Source organism: Strix uralensis, chromosome 3, assembly GCF_047716275.1.
Source record: "Strix uralensis isolate ZFMK-TIS-50842 chromosome 3, bStrUra1, whole genome shotgun sequence".
In the NCBI taxonomy this organism is placed as follows: Eukaryota; Metazoa; Chordata; class Aves; order Strigiformes; family Strigidae; genus Strix; species Strix uralensis.
In genome coordinates this window covers 31,752,547-31,772,903 of record NC_133974.1, presented here as the reverse complement: position 1 = coordinate 31,772,903, position 20,357 = coordinate 31,752,547, and the positions used below count along the sequence as shown (strand labels likewise).

Sequence of the window (20,357 nt, the reverse complement as noted above, 5' to 3'; positions counted from 1 at the left end):
CATACTACAAAGGGACATTAGCAAATGTAATTTACAAGAAAGGGGAATTCTGCTTCTTGCCTTAACCCTTAAATAGGGAGGAACTTTACTGGCAAAAGGGAACACTTGTGTTCAAACATTCACTGAAAGCATTCAGATGTCCAGTGCAGCTGATCAATTAGATAATACTGTTTGCCAATAAAACCATGTTCAGTTCAGAATATATTGATCAAAATATGCTGAAATTACTTTCATTTCTCAAAAGAAGTGAAAGACCATCTTCTCAAAACCACATTTAAATTTGAAATATATTGACCACCTCATTATAATGCATTATATAACTAGAATTAAGCTTAATTATTTATGTCACATTTTTCTTCATTCTTTTTTTGTCTGCAAATGACACATTTTTCAGAAGCAGAGATATTTTTTGGGTAGTTCTTCAACTTTTAAATCAGATCTAGACAGGGACTCAAGACTGTATATTTAGTAAAAAAGGGAACGTTGGACTCATATTATCAGAACTCAGTATTATGTTAATAGGTGTATGCTAATTCTACCACATCATAGAATCTCATAAGCTCATAAGAAGCTCATAGTTCAAAATGATAAACAAAGCCTCTTTCAACCTCTGAGCCTTAGTATATATGAGATATATTTTCACATATATATATATATGAGATATATATATTCAGTCTCCAGTAAACGAATAGGTGAGTCCCTGAGAGGAACTGGGACTGGAGCTTGCCAATGTAACATGATGAGACCAAGAGAGAAGATGTCAGCCATGAGAGTTACTCTCCAGTTCCAGTAATATTTTAGTTTTTATTTTAATATGAACTTCAATTGTATTCTGAAACACATAGACTTACTAGCTTCTAAGAGAGAACAAAACCTATTAACATCCCCCAAACCCATGGTTTTCTTTGATGCTTGTTTTTGTGTGATCTATTTTGCTTTTGTGTTTTGTTTAAATTTTGCAAACAAAATGGAGCAATAATTTAGCTAAGAGCAAAATATTTACAGTGCAAACAACTGCCTTGCCAACATGTACAATCCTCCAGAGAAATATATGGCATTTGTATAGGAAAACTGCCTCCCTAAGCTGAAAGATCTCACAGACAACCTAAGACTCACCATGACAAAAAAATCCCTATCAAAGAGTAAATGATAAATTAGACCATGAGAAGCATTTTCATAGCAAATCGACTTGACAAACAGTACAATAAGAATATACAGTTACTCTATTTAAAGGTAACATCTTAAAAGAGAATCAAGATTCTGTATTGTCCTTGAGATTCTTTTTCAAATAAAGCTGGGTTTTTTTTAATGTTACAATAACTATTTTTGAGGACATGTTTGCCAATAACCATCAAGAACTATAAGCTCTAAAAATAACTAGAATGTGTTAATTAGTTCTGCATTGTTGTCAGAAATAGATCCAGTGTGTCATTTTGAAATTACAGAGGAAAAGTACAACTTTACTAGATTAGCCCTAAATTAGCAATCTGGGGAAAGTCAAGAATTTCAGAATAGTTTCCACAAGGGTTGGTAGAAAGCTGTTTATGCTAATCACTTGCATATGCTGAGTCATGGATTATTTTAACACCTAACATTCTCCAGGACTAAGATGCTTTCCTCCTTGGACTCAAGGAAGGACCTTCCTCAACTCAAGCGTTCATAATCTTTATGGAATTATAACTGTCTTTTAAAATAATTTGCTTATTGCAAAATTTTGAAAAATGTCCAGACTTTCTTTTAAAACTCCTTTTCTATTTGGTCAGTGTTTAAAAAATTCACCTGATATGAATGTTGTGGGTTCAGATCTGAATTTCTTTAGGGACATTTGAACCCATATCTCCCATGACAGTGTCCTGAATGACAGGCTGATCTGAGATTTTGTTTTCATACAGTTTTTTCTCCTTATCCTACATAAAAATTTCTACCTGTTGGGAAAAAAAAAGTTAGAATCTATCTGCTTGCAGGCACATGACTATATGAGGCATATGACTCTATAAGTCATCTGACTGTATAAGGAGTATATATAATGTGTTTTGGAGCAATAATTTATGCAACATTAAGAACATGTACTTAATGTACAATATAATGTAATCTATTGCATACTGCTAAGCACAGCAGTGAGAGTCCAGCTTCTTGAAGAGCACTGAAGTCCTCAGAAGAGTCTAAGAGAGCATTGTCACTAAAATTCTGGGAGGCTCTGTTCCTGCAAAATACATTCAAATTATTATCAAGGGAGGTCACTAAATAGGAACAGAAACCTGAAAACAACCATCACATAAGCACTTCAGGGACAAGAAAATGCTAAGTTCGAGCAAGCACAGTAATAAAAATGACTTAGTTAAAAGTCAGAACTACCACAGAAATCAGGTTTCTGCCAGTACTTGAAAGAATAAAAGAAAAAATATTAAGAAAAAATGAAGACAGTTAAGAGAAATTGTTAATTCTGAAATCTGTAAAAAAGTCTTTATTTGGTAAAAGCATGAGAAAGAAAAAAGCACAATGATACCACTTTGAAAGAACCAGAGGAAACTGAAAAGACGAAAACTCTTGGAACAACTCTAACAGATGTTAATAATTTGTTTTATTACACTGTTTTATCAGCCAAAACTGGTTGTTCATGTGTGAATTAAGAGTGGTTTTATCGTTAACAATGCATTCAAACTTGAAAATAAATCCTTAGTTACAAATTTTTTTTAAATTTTTTTGTTCATGATAAGGTTGAAGAAGATCTTCCGTGATACAGTGGACCATAGAGTGAAAGTAAACATAAAAATCTTACCTGAGACATCCCTCTGGAATAGGGATTTTATTTCCTGCTCCATTGAAAACAGAACATTAAACAATCAAATACTTAACAGAACCTGACATATACCCTGTGGAGCTTTCCCCTTTGTGTGATCTTTTTCCTGGCCCAGTTAACTTTGGGTTTTTTTAAATGCAAAGGAGAATAGACATACCAGAACTCATTAAGGCTGTCGACTATTCTGTTCCAGGGAAATACAGATTTCAATCATCAGCAGGCTGAATTCTTTAAGCATTTAGCTATTAGTTCAAAGGATACCATTGCCCCACCTTTACTTAGGGACAACCTGACCTGCAATGAAAACTTTACAATTATATATTAGATGGGCCCCAGTCTAGTGAGGACTATATAGAGAAAAGTAGGCGTTTGTGTATCCTGGTGGAGCCAAGCGTCAGATGAAAACCACCGAAGTCATTGGCTCATATAAGACTATAGTAATATATTACTAAATAGTAATTTATATTACTAAATAGTAATTTCTGGTTTAGCATAATTTCAGATATTTTCTAGATAGTCTTCTGTCCCAATCCAGGGGGAGGTTTCAATATGATCCCAAAAGTGAGATTAAAACACAAACAAGGTCAAATGCTGTATGCAAAACAGTTTTTATTGTTAAGTGAAGAGTGATAGTGATAGGACAGAATGGAAAGAAAAGACAGAAATAAAGCAAACATCCAGAATAGAGTCACAAGAATAGTCACCACCATGGATCCAGGAACATCCCATTGGTCCTCAGTCTTCAATTCTTCTGTGGTGGGTGCACACACAGAAAAGTTTTCTGTCCCCTTTTAAATTCGTCTTATCAGTTGATTGACATACCAGACGAGAAGGGGCAGGTATTCCACAAACTCATTTCCATGAGAGATGAGGAAAAAGGTGGAGCATGGGTCCTGCATATGCATTGAGGTGGAAATGGGGTGCACCACCCCTTGTCCAGTTGAGTCGGTGGTCGTACTCACCCTGCCCACCTTTTTTTTTTCCTCTATTCCCACAGGTTTTTGTTGACGTCAAGTTTCTTGAGCAATCATCCGGCTTCCGGGGCAGAAATGCTTACCTCTTATCAGTTCAATGGTGAAGGTGCAAAGTCATTAGCAATGCATGCATGGTGTCTGGTGTACACATTAGATTCACAAAGTATCGGGTTTACATGATGGAACCAGTGATAAACATTTAATTTCACCCAGTCCATGTCTCCCCCTTTGAGGTTTATCTAAGGATTTCAACAATGCAACTGCAAGGGAGTGGGGGGTGTATCCTTTAATACATTCCCGCTTCCTTGGGTGACATTCCTTAGACTAATCCAAAGGCCACAGCTGGTCCTTGAGGTTTGCACACACACACACAAGCAAGCTTTGAGACAACCATTTGCCATTTCAGTCTCTCACATCTTCACAAACTAGTTCATGTTACAGCTACTATATGGATGCAACACTGCTAAAAAACAACTGGGAAAAGCTATCGGGAACCATGACAGTAATTAATTATACTGTTTTCTTAAACAGCTCTTAATTATCCAATGAAACATGGTTAGGCAGTTGTGAGAAATATCAGATGACCTGTAAAACTCATAGGTGTAAACATTTTGGCTTTTTAGAATTTCAGACACTCTTCATCTCAATGTTATCCTCATCATGAATTTTGAGAATTTCAAATTATCTGCAGTCCTCCTGCAATTTCATCTTGATATTGGATTCCTCTGTATTTCCTTTATAACTATCTTTGTAAAATCATTGCGATTGCCATCAACTTTGTTTGCTGTGATTTAAAAATCAGTTGTAAACCTAATGTGGCAGGTGCATCCGCCCAGTGAAAACAGAGCTTCCTGGTTGTTGAAACGTGGCAGCTTTTGGCTGTCTTTGTTTTCAGAGTCTCGCGGTAGTTGAGACCTTTGACCAATGGGAGCCGCTATTGACTACAGGTCAGATTCGGCCTGGGTATAAACGGAGTCCCTTGGGGGACCCATTTTGAGCTCGTCCCCTGGAGCTGTATGCTGCGGTCAGGACTCTCCCCTTGGGTCAGGACGCTGCCCAAGGAAACTCCTCGAGGTACTTTGGGTCAGGACGCTGCCTTGAGCAGGTCCTCGAGGTTGAGAGCCCTCACTTTCTAGGTGAGTGATAGAGCGTTTTGGGTTGTCGTTAAACCCTAGGTAGTGAAGTTTTGTTTTCGTTTGGGGTTGTCGTTAAACCCCTAGGCTGTGAAGCTTTGTTTTTCGTTTTGGGTTCTCGTTAAACCCACGAAGTGAAGTTTTCGTTTGGGGTTGTCGTTAAACCCCTGGGGTGTGAGGCTTTGTTTTACGTTTCGGGTTCCCGTTAAACCCCAGGAAGTGAAGTTTTCGTTTGGGGTTGTCGTTAAACCCCCGGGGAGTGGGGCTTTGTAAAGTATTTCAGGTTATTGTTAAACCCCAGAAAGTTATTCTGTTCTCCTCTTGTGGACATCCGGATCTGTAATCTACGGAGAGCTGACTGGTGGTTTTATGAAAAAAATAAATCTATTTATTTTTTTAAATTGGTGGTGGGTTGCTTATTTGGAAGCCTCCGTAACACCTAAAAGATAGTTTGTTTGTATTTAATTTCCTTTACATTCACAATAGAACAGTTTCTACAAGAATCTGGGACTGTCAAACCACAAAGTTACAAAAAGCGTAAACCCCCCAGATAGAATCATTATTTAATTTCACTGTTAAATGACTGTTTTTAAAAGTGTTATTGATTTTTATTCCTATTTTTATAGTTCTGTGCTTATTTCCATAGCTTCAAAGAAGTCCCAGAACATGCTTTGTCTTTTTCATATTCCTAAATGTGTTTATTTAGAAAAGACACTACAGTAGAGACAGAGCAAAAGTAAGCTATAGTGTTTTTTAATGAAGTTTCATAAGGGACCTTCTGACCAGGGCTACTTCCACAGAATGAAAGTGAGAACATGAATGCCTAACAACCAACTTGCATTAACTTCATAGTCTGACGTTTTTAAACTAAGAGCTTAGTCTAAGAAAGAAGCCTTAGGACTCTGTATTCAGTGGAAGTAAAGAAACAATTCTAGAGGTAAATTTGAGAACCTCTGAGATATGATTGCCTTCTGGACATCCCTTTCCAAGTCAGAAAAAGGCACCATAGTTAAGCATCAAAGTTAGATGGAATTAATCTATATTATCTTCTGGCAGTGTCCACCTCTTCATATCAAATTTGAGAAGAAGGGTACTTTTGTTTCAGCAGTTTAAATCCTTACAAGATGCATCTGAGCTTAGCCTGGATCCACTTTCATGGACAGTATTTCTTGGATTATGTGCAAAGTCAACTTGACTGATCCTATCAAGAAGAGGAAGCTTTGGAAAGAAACTCCGTGATTTACAGTGATGCTTGCATGGCTTTAATAAGAACTAATAACTGCATTTCACTCATACTATTAATAGGGGTGTTGGAAGAATAGAAGATGGGAGAGAAGGGTCTGATGAAAATTTCTGGTAAAATTAGAGGGAAATATTCCAGGGTTTTGATTAAATCTTGTTTCATTTCAGCTATATAAAAAATGAAAATTATTATAATTAAGTTACTTGATTTAAACTCATATCTCCTAAGAATTTATAGAAGTAAAAAGACAGCAATACAGATGGAATTATCCACAATCTGATTTTAAAGCTCAGATCTGATGTCCACCTAATACCTATTCATTTTTTTTGTCCTTGGTTCGGGTTTTTAAGACACTGTTGGTATGCTCACCTTCTTGACATGAAACATTCTGAAAGCATCAGGAAGGTCAAAGAGAGATTATCCAGTGTAACACTAATATTTCATTGTCACCAGATCTATATGCCCTTGCCATCCAGAAGTAAAGGAAGAAGAAAATATTTTGGCTCGAGAACCTGTTTAGCTAGCTGAAACTTCCTGCCTATAACATTGGAGAAATATTCTTTTGGTCATTTACGTTCAGTATGAACAAAATATGACTAGAGCACAGTCCAGAAGAGTTATGAATTCAGTCCCACAAATTTGTTTTTGAAAATACTGATTATTTTAATTTCAGATACTAAGAGTTCAGAAATATCCACTCACATGCACACACACACATAAATGCCTTTGTCAACATCTATTTTAGCTGGGGAGCAGTTTTATGCGACTTCAGTAAATTATGAATTGGACCCCTATTATTAATGTTATACAAACCCCATTGGATTATCTAATATCAGGCTTGACATTAGAAAGCACATCAATCAATTTTCATGCCTGAATCTCAAAAAGGAAGTGACACTTCTGAATAGCACTTCAGCTATATTCTTTTGTATTTTGTTAATAAAGAGAGATCTTATTAGTGGGGGATTCAAGATGGTATAAACAAGTTTTAAAGCTCAATATACCATATGCTATAGCTGCCAATTATGTTCTTGTTGACATTTTCTGCATGTGGGAATATTATTCTCTCAAATTCATTATGCTTCTGTTCACATGTACTGTGTTAATTGGCATGTGACACTTTAAAATTCTGTTCCCAGGCAATATTCATAAATAGTTCTGTTTCATATGAGCAAATGTATTCAGTGGGCCTGACATTTAAAAGAATGTAACAATATAATTATTTTCTTCCCCAGTGTTCTATGCTAAAAATCAAGTTATTTGGAATTTGTTTCATCTTTTCTTAAACCATGACTGGTTCCAGTTTATTGTGATATGTCATATTTAATGATTTATTGTCTGAAAGTGCATTTTGTTTATATAACACTCAATTTTACTGGGTTCTTTGCAATTAGTATGTGCAAAATAATGAAATAATCCAAAACACCTTATTCCATTTAGTGTTATCAATTAAAATCATAAAGTAGTAAAGCACAAGATAGGGTGTTTACGCTGTGTTCCACAGAACCAGTGAAATTTCATATATTTCAAAGATGACATCTCAATTACAGCACTACAAGTGCAGACTGCAGAAAATGAGTAGGATATATCTGAAGATCTTAGGATGAAAACAATAATAACTCTGTCATTGGCAAAGACAGCAAGAGCTATGTCATCAGCTCCCTCTAGAGAAGGATTGAGTGAGAGTTCAGGATGCATCTCATCTCAATATGGCATCAGAATGAGGTTTCCAGGTTGGAACATAATTTTATTAGAGTGCTTGTATAGTTAATGCACACAGGCATGTCTGAAGGATGCTCAGATCTCAGGTGGGTTGAATCACCTTGTTAGATAGCACCATGCTTCCTCCGTATCTATTTTGGAAGTCAAAACCCACGTCTCTTTTTTAGTGCCTAACTCTATCATGTAATATGAGTATTTTTCATTCTCATTGTTGCTAATCATAGCAATTTAAATGTTTTTGCATGTTTTTCTTGGTCTGAAAGAGAAATAAAAACACACCTGCAATCTCCTACCTACATTTGTTACCAGCTCTATTCATATATCTGTTCTTTGGCTACTGTTTCTTTGTTGCTAACATGACATTTTCCATTTCATATTGTGGGGTCAGCTGGTATTTAGTTTCTCTTCCTTATTCTCTGCAAGTTCTTGCTGCATCTTATGATCAAAAGCATTATTTTTACCTTCTGTAATATACGAACAGAAATAGCTGAAACAGAAAAATCATTGCTATATGCCAAATACAGAATCTTGCTGTTACCAGGCAAGCATCTTGGTTCCATCTAATAAATGTACATTTTCCATCTGTGTAAGAAATATGAATTAATCAGACATTTCCTTCAGGAAACTATAAATTTAGTCAGCTTTAACTGCTATTTACATCTGTGATAGACAGGATGGACTTACATCCTCACAAGGAAGAACAAATATTTCCAGAGAACCTGGTCACAGTCTTCATCTCTGTCTTCTTTACAGCTGATTGATAACATTTGGCTTGTAACATCCACAGACTATATACAAATCATTTTGATACTTGGACATCTGGAAAACCTTGTACAGTGTTAATGGTGTGCTTCAAGTTGCATAATTTCATTCTTCAATAGCACAAATTATCCTGCAGAAGGCCATTGCCAGATATGAGAAAGGACAATATGTAGCACTCAGTGATGCACAACCATAGCAACAGATTGTAAAAAAACTTGGAAGAAAAATGGGAGTTTTGGGGAGAATCTATTACTATTTTATACGCATCTATTTAACATTTAAGTGGTGCACATAATTAATCAAATTTATCAAATTTTTTTTCTGTCATGCCTACTATTAGGAGTTGCTGAATGCAGCAGCCCAATAAACAGAAGGCTGCAGCTGTCCCGTGTCCCAGAGTGCTATTAGGAATGAGTAATGAGGCTGAGCGTGCATCTCTAGCAGACACACATACATATATGCATATAAACATGGCTGGCCACACAGACCAACACAGATGGAACACACAGCATTTAGACAAACACACAGCATTTAGACAAACACAAACAAATGGCGTGATCTTGTTCCCCTTTCAGACTGCTCAGGATGAATGCCTATTAATGGAAAATATGTATATGAATATGTACTATATGGATCTTTCCTGCAGCTGGGCTTAGACAGTCTATTCAGTAGCTGATCTCTGTATTCTCTGGTCTCCAACTGTTTAATGCACAGACAGACACATGCAAATGGGTCTTCCAGTTGACTGCTAGACCTTACAGTTTCCTCAACATCTGTCTTGGATCTGCTAGTCTCTCCAGTAGCCCACAACTGATGGTGTCTTTGACACCTGGATCCCAAGTCTCTTATTTTACTTGCCAGCTAGGTCACCTTGCTTCCCACTAGTGACTACATGCATTGACATACATACCCACACAGTATGCATGCATTCCAGTTTCTCTCCTATTGCTGCTACCCAGACACAAGGGACCTTGTGACCCATGGTTCCACCTAGTAGTTTAGTTGCTAGACCTCCATGCATACATTTGTATGCAGAATAGACAGTACCTCACCAAGAAGAAACAGTAGAATTAAGTTTAATGTGAAGAAAGGACAGGCTGTGTTGATCAAGCATAAAGGTATTGACCTACCTCTTCTACCACTTTATCCCTCTATTTCCCCACACTTTTTCCTCCCCAAGCTTCCTCAATCCATCCCTATCTTCAGTCCCGTAATGCTCTGCCCATGATGAGCTCCATGCCCCTAGACAGTGTCTCCCCTTACTTTGTGAGATGCCCCAGGGAGCCTCCCCTGCTGACTCCTGGTACAGGGTGTCCCATGGCCCTGGGGCTGAGGGTCCCGTGGGACAGCTCTGGCTGTGCAGGGAGGGTTCTCATGTCTCTAGAGGACTGGGACACTGGGGTACCCCTGCTTGCCATCATACCAGTGGAATCTTTCTAGTGTGTGGAAACAAGTCTTTAATCACATAACCTAATGTTACACCTATCATTGTATGGATGTATGTGTAAGTCAAAATCACCATCATCTCCATATAGGTGACAAACAGAAGAAAATATATATCCAGAAGTCATGCACTTCAGATTAATATTTCTGCTAAATGTTCTCAAAATTATATGTCAAGACGGTGGCTAAATTCCTTGTTCCATTTTGGATCTTTTAAAAAAAAGGATACACATTAGTTCTTCTTGTTGGCATAAGAGACATCAGAAGTGCCAATTTCTTTAAATTTCTACACATCATAATCAGGATTATGTAAATAATTAGCAAAGTGACATCACCAAGGAACATTTTCAGTGTAATTTATGTTTAAAATTTCCATCTGCAGTCAAGACTGCTAAAGAGAAATGTGGTCAGGATATCAATTATTTGATTTTATACATAAATATCAAATCTCAGAATTTAAGTGTTTGCACTTTTAAGACATTATCTGTCACAAATATTAACATAAATATGAAAAGCAGGAAAGACTTGTAAATAGTGAAACTTCCCATTCATGCAAATGCAACATAATTATTCTACAGACATGCAAAAACCTAGACTGCAAATATTGTCTAGGTACAGTACCCTTTTTGACAGTTAATTCAAATTCTGTATTTCATAGTCTTTGTACTATATATTTTCAAACTAATTTTCCTTTTCCATATTTCCCTTATGTTTCACATCCAAGGGAGTTGCAACTGATTCTCTAAATTACCTTTTAGTGGAAGTTAACGATAAAAAGTCAGCATGAGAAATTTGAACTCTTCAACATTAAAGCACAATTATATGAGAGTTTTCTCACTCCATCTATATGCAGGGTGCTGTACATCACAAGAAAAAAAAAAAAAAAACCAAAAAACATTTCTCTGTTTCTTTCCTAGTCTCACAATTCTCTTCATCTTGACTAGTTCTATCCACTGAGTTTGTACAAAACCTTACACTGCTTATGTCATACATATCATGCCATATGTTTTTCATGCCTTGTAGACCAGAAGACTTTTTATCCTCTGGCTTGTGGGTATATGTTGTTGGTAACATTAGCAGACAACTCATTTAGTGAGAAGACTTTAGCACTAATTTTTACTGAAAGGAAAAAGAATTCTAACTTCAGCCATCTGAAAGCTGTGCAATTTTCCAAGCTGAAGAACATGTATCCTCAATATAATTAGTGAGAACTAGCCAATCAAGTAGGAGATTTATTTTATTTTAAGATAGATGTCTAGGAGAAGATAGATGGTCAATAAAAATAGCAATTCATCATATTCCACTGACTATAAAAACAGTCTACAAGTAAAAATAAAGCAATAATTTTTGTAATATACTGACACATATATATTTTAACATACTTTTTATGTTAAGGTGTATGACACCTTTATGGGTGTCCTGGTTTCGGCCAGGATAAAGTTAGCATTCCTTGGGCTGAGAGGGAGTACCGCTAGAGGGCCGAGCCGGGATCGGTCATTGGAGTATTCCATATCATGTGGCATCATGCTCAGTATATAAGGGGACGTGTGCTCTCTCACATCCCGTTTCAGTTCTGGTTTCCCGGTCAGTCGGCAGCAAGATTTCTGGTGCGGTCAGGATCACTGCTGGGGGTGGGCTGCATAACAGTTGCTGGTCAGTGAGCATCTACTGTATATTACCCATTTGAACTTACTATTGTTACTGTTGTTTTTTGTTTCTATTACTAAATTTTCTTAATTCAACCTACGAATTTCTTTCTTTATGTCCGTTCTTATTTCACTGGGGGGGCGGGGGGAGGTAAACGACTGGCCACGTGGTGATTGGCTACTGGCTACCACAACAATGGGTTAATTTTTGGAGTTTGAAAAATAGATATTTTAGACACTGAACTAGACTTTCAATATGTGAATAAGGTAGGTACAGCCAACATTTTAACTAAAAGCATGATCAATGTATTTCCTGGAATGGAGAATTATTTTGTTGTTTTTGGTGTTCTAAATGAAATGCTTAACAAACAGCATTCTCAGCAAGCATGAGAACAACAAGAATAGTTATAACTTTCTTCAACTTTTCTTTACACATTTAATTCCTTACATTAAAGACTCATTTAATTGAAATATGTATTCCTGATAAACCCATAGTATAGGCTGTCACAGGAATAAAATTTGAATAAATAACATGTAGTCCTAAACCAACAATTTTGAATGATAAAATGAAATAGAGCCTACAAATGCATTATAAGAAATTTCAAGATATTTCAAGACCTGATGAAAATATAGGATCTGCTAACAGAACTGATATCCAACATAATCATAAGTGGTTTAGAAAAAGGCATAATTAATGAAACGACAGGCTTTGATATGAATACAAGGTACTACAAGATAGTGAAAAAAACACCAGACTCTGAAAAGCTGCAGGAGGATCTCATTGTGATGGGCAGTAAATTGGCAGATAAAATTCAGTATTCATAGCTGCAAAGTGATTCACATGTGAAAAAGCAACCCTAAAAAGTCTGTACTAAATTATACTCTGGAAATTATCTATTACTTTTCCAGGATATCTTAGAATTACTAAGAAGATTTAACTGAAAATACTAGCTCAGTGGTAAAAAACGGTCAAAAAGTCAAACAAATTAACATGAAATGAGAAGACTACATATAAAAAATTGTAACAGATTTAAATAGATCAAATGGAATACTGTGTATAACTAAACAATAGAAAACACTTCTGCAGGATGTTATGGTTGCCAGAAGTAGGCATGAGTTCAGAAAGTGATTAGGCAATTTAGGAAATATAAGTCTATTGGCAGGTGTTAAACATTATTACCATTTGTGAGTCTGAAAAATCTTTAAACAAAAAATTGCTATAAGCTGAGAGACCAAACTAAAAAAAACCAACACTACTATGGACTTGTCATGTGCATACAGTCTTCCTACAGTGTTACTGACTACCATCATATTCAAGTATATAAGGGTAAATGGGCTTTTGATCATTTTATGTAACATATTTCCATCTTATATTTTTAACACATTCTGTTTTGACTCCTGTTAAACTGGAAAAGTCATCATGATGAAATACAATAAATGTAGACACTAAGACACATTCATTAAGATTTAATAATGTAGATTTATTGCTTTTAACCTTTGTATCACCTCTGCAACAAATTATCAAAGTGCTTTTCAATGCCTGGTGGCAAGTCACACAGGTAGGGCAGTCATGCCAGTGGGGTTTTAAAATAATAATGTGTTTTGTTTCAACTGCAGTTGATTGATACAGAGACTTTTGAAGATACTGACAATAGCAATGATGTATACAATGAAGAAACAACTGTGAAGAGTTAGTGCCTTAAGAATATTAATACTCAAAGTAGGGAAAAAAATGTGCATTCTTCACAGAAATTGATGAAAACTTGAAGTATTTATAAATAAACATCAGGAACACCAAGCTTTTGTGTGCAGAATGGAAATCTCACCACATTTTGGTAACATTTGGAAATGTTAACAAATGTTACTTTGCAAGAAAAAATATGAATATTTACACAAACTGCAAAAACTCTGTTGTGCTCTCCAGAGTTTTAGTCAAGAACGGTAAGGTAGTGTAGAGATCTCCTGAGGAGATGCCACATTTCAGCTTTAATCAGTTCAGAAGCAGCTGACATGTCTTTAGGTGAGATTTGAGTTTTGATCAAGTATATGCAGCTACAGTATTTGCTTCTGTCATAGTCAGATGCTTAAGTCTTGGGAGAGTTCTGGTACTTATAATCAAGAATCAATGTTTTAAAGACAGGTCTGGCCAATATATGTCATGAAATTGTTAATCACCTCAGAATCAGGTAATTTCCCTTGCTGTTCACGACAATACATTTTCCTCCTGAAAATAAAACATACATGAAGGCTGAATTTAATAAATTATTTCTTAATTAGCATTAGGGAACAACTTTAAAATTGATTTGTTTTATTCTATTACATGTATGTTAGTACCTGCTTTTTAATATGAGTCATATTAATTAAGAAAATTGAATTACTAAGCAAATATTGATGAACAATAAATATTAAATATGTGTTTGGTCATTACTAAGAATTATTGTTTTATTTGACAAGTGTTCAGCTGTAAATGCGTATTGAATAAGATAAATTGTTACATTAAATTCTAATACTTTTATGCTATTGAGACTTAACAAGAAATAATATGAACTGAGATGGCCATAGCACAGTAACATTTTCCTTTTTCCAACTCTTCTATAATGGTAAACATGGTGTATCCTCTTGCCTTCATCTCTTTGGATAAAATATGATGATTATTTACAACAACTGCTCCACAGCTATTTTATAATTTTTTTTTTTTTTTTAATGTTATCACAGAACAAGAACACAATAAAAGTGAAAAATCCTTGTAAAATGAAACTTAAAATAATTTCTGATCCAAAGAAGGTGAAAAATAATTTGGAGTTCAACTTCTACTTAATACAAAAGTATGCGGTTTTAGAATTATAAACAGATGAGCTCCATCACACTGTGCAGTGTTTTGCTTTTAAAAATGTCTATTTTTCTGGTAAAGATTTCACTTTCAAATATTTGTCCCTTTCTGATAAATCTACTGATATTCCCTGGAGTTTTTCTGATCAACTCTGTTGTTAGGGTATTCTTAGGTTGCAGTTGTTCAATCTTAGAGCGCAGTTTCAAGGAATTATTCTGTCGGAAGTAGTTAGAAAAGTAACTTGAAACTAATGTAATTTAAATGAGTGGGAAGCCCAAAGGAAGCAGTGGTTGAAGTTTATTTATATTCTCTCCCCCTCCCCCAGAATACACAGTCTTTTGAGGAAAAAAAGACCAAGTTCTGTAAAATGTTAGATATGTCTTTCACATAAGTTAAGCTGCACAATAGGAATTTTATGGCAGTGTCTACAGTCTCAAACCTGTTGAGTGATCCATGGAACTTTCTTGGTATACCCTGGAACCTTCTTCTAGAGATAACAGGCACACATGTGGGTATGTCCCATTCAGGTGTCAACATGGACTTGGGTTTATGCACCAGGACAGAATATGTACTGGGCATTCAGACAACCAAATGAACCACAGAGCGTAACTGCCGACAACTATCTATTTTGCTAGCATGTATTAATAGTATCATAAACATTAATAAATGTTTAGAGGAGTGTGGGCTGAGTTTAGATCACTACTGATCAAAACTGGCTTTGTTTCTTATTGAAAACAAGGGTCAGTTATATGAAGACAGCTGGAGAATGTTTTTCTTCTTTTTTTAAACCTAAAATACACCTAATTACTACAATCATGATAGACAGCTTGAATAAACTGTGTTTTATTTCCTAGAGGTGAAATCATAGTGTTATTGAATACAGTGAAGTAACTTACGTTTAGTGGGGTAACAGGTGAAGGGGCTTAGCATTCATGTCAGATGTCAAAATAGGCACAAACGTTGCACAGAAAATAAAACTATGTGCTTTAAAATGTATTTTAGATATCACCAGTTCTGTGAACATTATTTCATGTTTCTTAATCTCTCAGAAATATATAGTTAATCTGTATGTCATGTATTTCTGTACTTATTATTTACATTGGACCCTTATAGTCATTGCAAAAATCTATTGCTAACCAATCATTTGTGTAGGGATTCTACACTATAATTAAATTTCAACCAGAGCACAACAAATTAATCAAAGATTCACAGAATCAGAATCGTAGAATGGTTTGGGTTGGAAGGGACCTCAAAGACCATCTAGGTCCAGCTCCCTGCCATGGGCAGGGATACCTTACTGTAGATCAGGTTGCTCAAAGCCTTATCCTACTTGGTCTTGAACACTTCCAGGGAGAGGGCATCCACAGCTTCTCTGGGCAATCTGTTCCAGTGTCTCACCACTCTCACAATAAAGAATTTCTTGCTACTATCTAATATAAATCTACCCTCTTTCAGTTTAAAAGCATTACTCCTCATACTATCACTACACTCCCTGATAAAGTCCCTCCCCATCTTTCCTGTAGGCCCCCTTAAAGTACTGGAAGGCTGCTATAAGGTCTCCCCAGAGCCTTCTTTTATCCAGGCTGAACAACCCAGGCTCTCTCAGCCTATCCTCATCAGGGAGGTGCTCCAGAATTTCCAAATGCTCACACAATGAACTTCTGTTTCTAGAGATTAAAACCTTATCAACTGAGCCATGTTCTTCTCAAAAAAAATGCAGTTTTTCAATAACATATTTAGTGTAATCAATATTGACAGGGACAATATGCAAATAATTACGTAGTAGGAGAGTGTTATAATTTGAAGGCATCATGCGTTTGTAAATTGTTCTATATCTCCTACCTCCATGTGCCATCCAAACATTCCTCATCTCAGCAAGGTTACAATATGAAATATGTAATTTTATAGGAGTTGAGATGAGTTTTTCAGGTGCTTTCTTCTGAAATTGCCTAATTACAGGCATTTTCTCTGCCAGTTCATATATCGCCCTATGTTATTTTCTGATTCAACTCAATCTTTAAAATCATTCTTGTTTTTTCAAGAATTCAAAATTCTTGTTTTTTAGACCTTTTTCCTGTATAAATGTATTGAAGTAGATGCTAACATTCTTATGGTAAGTATTTGGATATTGGCTTGTAGCAATAACATTTCACTTGATGTAGTTTATTTTCAATCACAGTCATTTGCCAAAACCCAGGGAATATTTCTGACATACCTTTTTATTAAGAGTTGTACTGATTTTCTTATCTTTCAAAAGAGAAAGTTAGGTCATGATAATTCTTGAATCATCATTTCTTACGCAAAGCTTTGCTATCATGTCTAAAACATGTAACTATCATTGTCTGCATTTATAAAATGAGTGTCATAATCAGAAGGAACTTTGAGGCATATAACAAACCAACTGGCTGCCAGGATGGATTCCTATCATTTCTGTTGATATCAATTACAATTTGCATGTGCAATCACTTAGGCCCTAATTCAACACACTTCTTCAGCAGGTGCCTAATTTTAAATACACCAGTAGCCTTCAGTGGGATAACTCAAGTATTTATACATAAGCACCTGCTGAAGTGCTTTACTGAAATAAAACCCTCAGTATGGCTGCTCTAGAAGGGGAAGAATATATGAAGCTAGAGAAAAGAGGGAAAAACAATACAGGAAAATATTTCAGTTGTATGTATATAGCCATTCTGCTGCTAAACCCCTATTCCCAAGTGTTACAAAGGGGGATGTATCACTGCTTAGTCTGCAACACATTACTTTCAGCATCCTTTGCCTGCTGATTCCAGTTATTCTTGTGCAGGTTGGAAGGCTTTTCTGTTAGCAGTATTCAGTATTTATACGTGCTTTATATCTTCCATAACAAGAATTTAAGGACTTCCTTTTATGTCACTCCTACCATTTAACAGTAGAACACCTTTACAAATACTGAAATTGCTATTCATCTCCAATGTAAGGAAAGAGACTATATGAAAACAAAGTGAAGAATGTGTTCTGTTTTAATACATACATCACCTACAGTTTACCTGATTACTAATATGCTGCCTGGTTGTACACATATAAATAAAAGGATTTGATTAGAGAAAACAGAAAGCAAAAAACAAGAGGACAGTTATAATACTACTTAAAGACAGAGACCCTTATCAGAGAAAAGAATCTCTTTATTTGAAAGTCCCACTTCTGGGCAAGTCTACAAGAGAGTAATGCTCAAACCACTAAAGGTTTCTTCAGAAGGAAAAGATATTGCTCAGGCTGATAACAAGAGATGGATATGAATCTCAAACAGACAAACAGAGAAAACATATTACAGAATTATAAACTGTTTCTTTTTTCCCTAGGAAATATCAATAACTAGGATGGCTGGAACTTACTCAAATTTGAACAGTCAGAACCTAGATATGAAAAGAATCTAGATTTTCTTTGTTTTTCTTTGCCTTACATGATGTACTTTTAGAGGTTTTGTTTGTGGGGATTTTTTACAGCTCAAACTGAACTTGAAGCTCTGCTTATTGTTTTGAAGTTCAAACAGAATGTAATGCATGAAAGGTACTAAACACATTAGTAACCTGTATGAAAAAGAAAACAAAATAATAACACCTAACAAATCATTTGCCAGTGTTGTTAAACTTCATGATTCCACCATGCAAGAGGCAAAGGAACCTTTACACTTAATATACAAAGCATTTTAACTGTGACGAATAAGGAACTAGGACATGATTTTCTTGATAAATAAGCAGGTTAAAAGTAAGGTCTGCCTCTGCTATGTGAGAGAATAAACAAACATATCTTTGAAAAGTATGATTCCAAATACACTTAAGGTAGCATGATGGAATATAGTGTTCCTAAATCCTTTTCTAAGCCCCTGAACAAGGATTCCTTTCCTTTTGCTTGAATTGCAATGTTAAGCCTTAATACAAATACTGCAGATGCATACTTGCATCAGGATTATGGAAAGGATTTTAAAGTTGTTTCCATTTGAGTGAATTATACACTGAGTGAACATTCTGTTCTTTCCCTGCCAGCTTTCTACTTGGAGTATTTAGTGTGTATGTCTACACTAGTAAGTACTTCAGCTCAGTGGATACTAGCTGTCAGACTGAAACAGCAAATACTGAAGAATCAATGTCCATACTATAGGAGGTTTTATTTTTGCTAGTTCTAGATCAGTACCCTGGATTGAATTTAGATTCATTAACAATTTTAGAACTGTTTCTGCTCTGTGTTTGGGATCACTTTCATCCAAAATGAATCCAGCTGACACTATCTGAAACCATTCTGTGATGTGAACTAAGCATAAGTGAGGATAATTAGGAGTCCTGATTTGAACTAAAACATTAATGTAAATTCTTTATTTACTATGTTTGTAGGAACACAGGCTTTCAGTTTAATTTGATGAAATATATTCTGTAAAGTGAAAAATCAAAATTATTACAACAAAAAACTATTAATGCCAGTAAACATAAATGAAAATGCTCTCCCTTAAATCACTAAATTCACTAATGAAAACACTTATATTGAAATTGCTTGTAGAAGTTATTAGAATACTTTAAGTACTTTTATTTATATTTTTTCTTAACATGTTTGGATGTTTGCAAGCAGTGAGAGAAAAAAAAAAAAGCAGTGTTTGTATTTGTACTGGCATTTAGCCAAATCTCTCATAACAAAAGTGGTTTCTAGAAATCTGAACTGCAGAATTTTTTTTCTGAAGAAATTACTACCTTGATGAGCAATATCATCAACTGAAAAATCTGCCTAACTAACTAACCTGGATGTTAGTTTCACTAATAGAACATAATTAAATTAAAAGGGTTATTTTGTTGGGTATTATCCTCAAATGAAAGGTACTGGTATTTAAGTCTCTAACTATATATTACAAACTTATTTTTGAGTTTCTGGTATTGGTCTGTCAATGCTATACATAGTAATTTGTATGTTACTACTCTAATTTTGATGACAGTGCTGATGACATATCCTAGAATTAAGGTTAGTTTCTCTCAGAAGTCTAAAAAGTAAAAAAGCAGCTTTGTTCATAACAGGTCTTTCTCTACAGTAACACCTTTGAAGAAATTATACTCCTGTAAACTAATAGAAGTGCAGAAGAAAACCACATTTTGCTAAACTTAAGTTCTTATATTTCCTCCCAAGAAGAAATCAGTGATAATATTCACTGAAAGGAGATCCTGTCTTGGAACAAGGATTTCTCCTAACACTCAAACTATCCCTGATCTTACTGAAGTCATCTTCACAGTCAGTATATACAAAGTATGAGAATGAAACATTGTTCATTTAAAAATTTTGTTGAAGATTAAACTATACAACCATTACATACCCACATGAATGTAAGGAAAAAAACCCCAAAACTAAGGGTAGAGATGCTTAGTTACCAATGGGAGAATGTGTTTCACAAAATATCTCAGTACTGATCTTGAATGCAGTTCAACAGATCTTCAGTGGATTCTGATAATTAAAATTCATAGTTCAGTTGAACGTTAAGGAAGAAAAAATATCAACTCATTAGAAATGTTTATTTGATAAGGTTAGACTTTCCACCTTACTCATTCCTTCCTCAGGACAGATTATCTCTCTGTTTTATCAATACAGAAAGGAATAGCATTATCTCTTTTCCTATTGCAAAGCTCCTTGGTCTACAGCTAGTACTTAACTTTGTACCCAAAATGTCTAACTAATGAGCACAATCAAACTAAACACAGAAAAATTATTCTTTATGTGGTCATTGGTAGTCTTCCTCAGTGTGTCTGCTCATTGACCTCAGTGTTCATGTATGCTCACAAAGGTCTGTTTAG

General features: G+C 35.3%; 1 long non-coding RNA gene across 1 annotated transcript; it reads left to right on the top strand.

The window, feature by feature from the left end:
• Nucleotides 1-4,794: 4,794 nt before the first annotated feature.
• On the top strand, nucleotides 4,795-5,308 carry LOC141941748 (uncharacterized). The gene is made up of 2 exons (XR_012628411.1): nucleotides 4,795-4,949; nucleotides 4,995-5,308. It is a non-coding gene; the product is annotated as an uncharacterized LOC141941748 (long non-coding RNA).
• The last annotated feature ends 15,049 nt before the right edge of the window (nucleotides 5,309-20,357 follow it).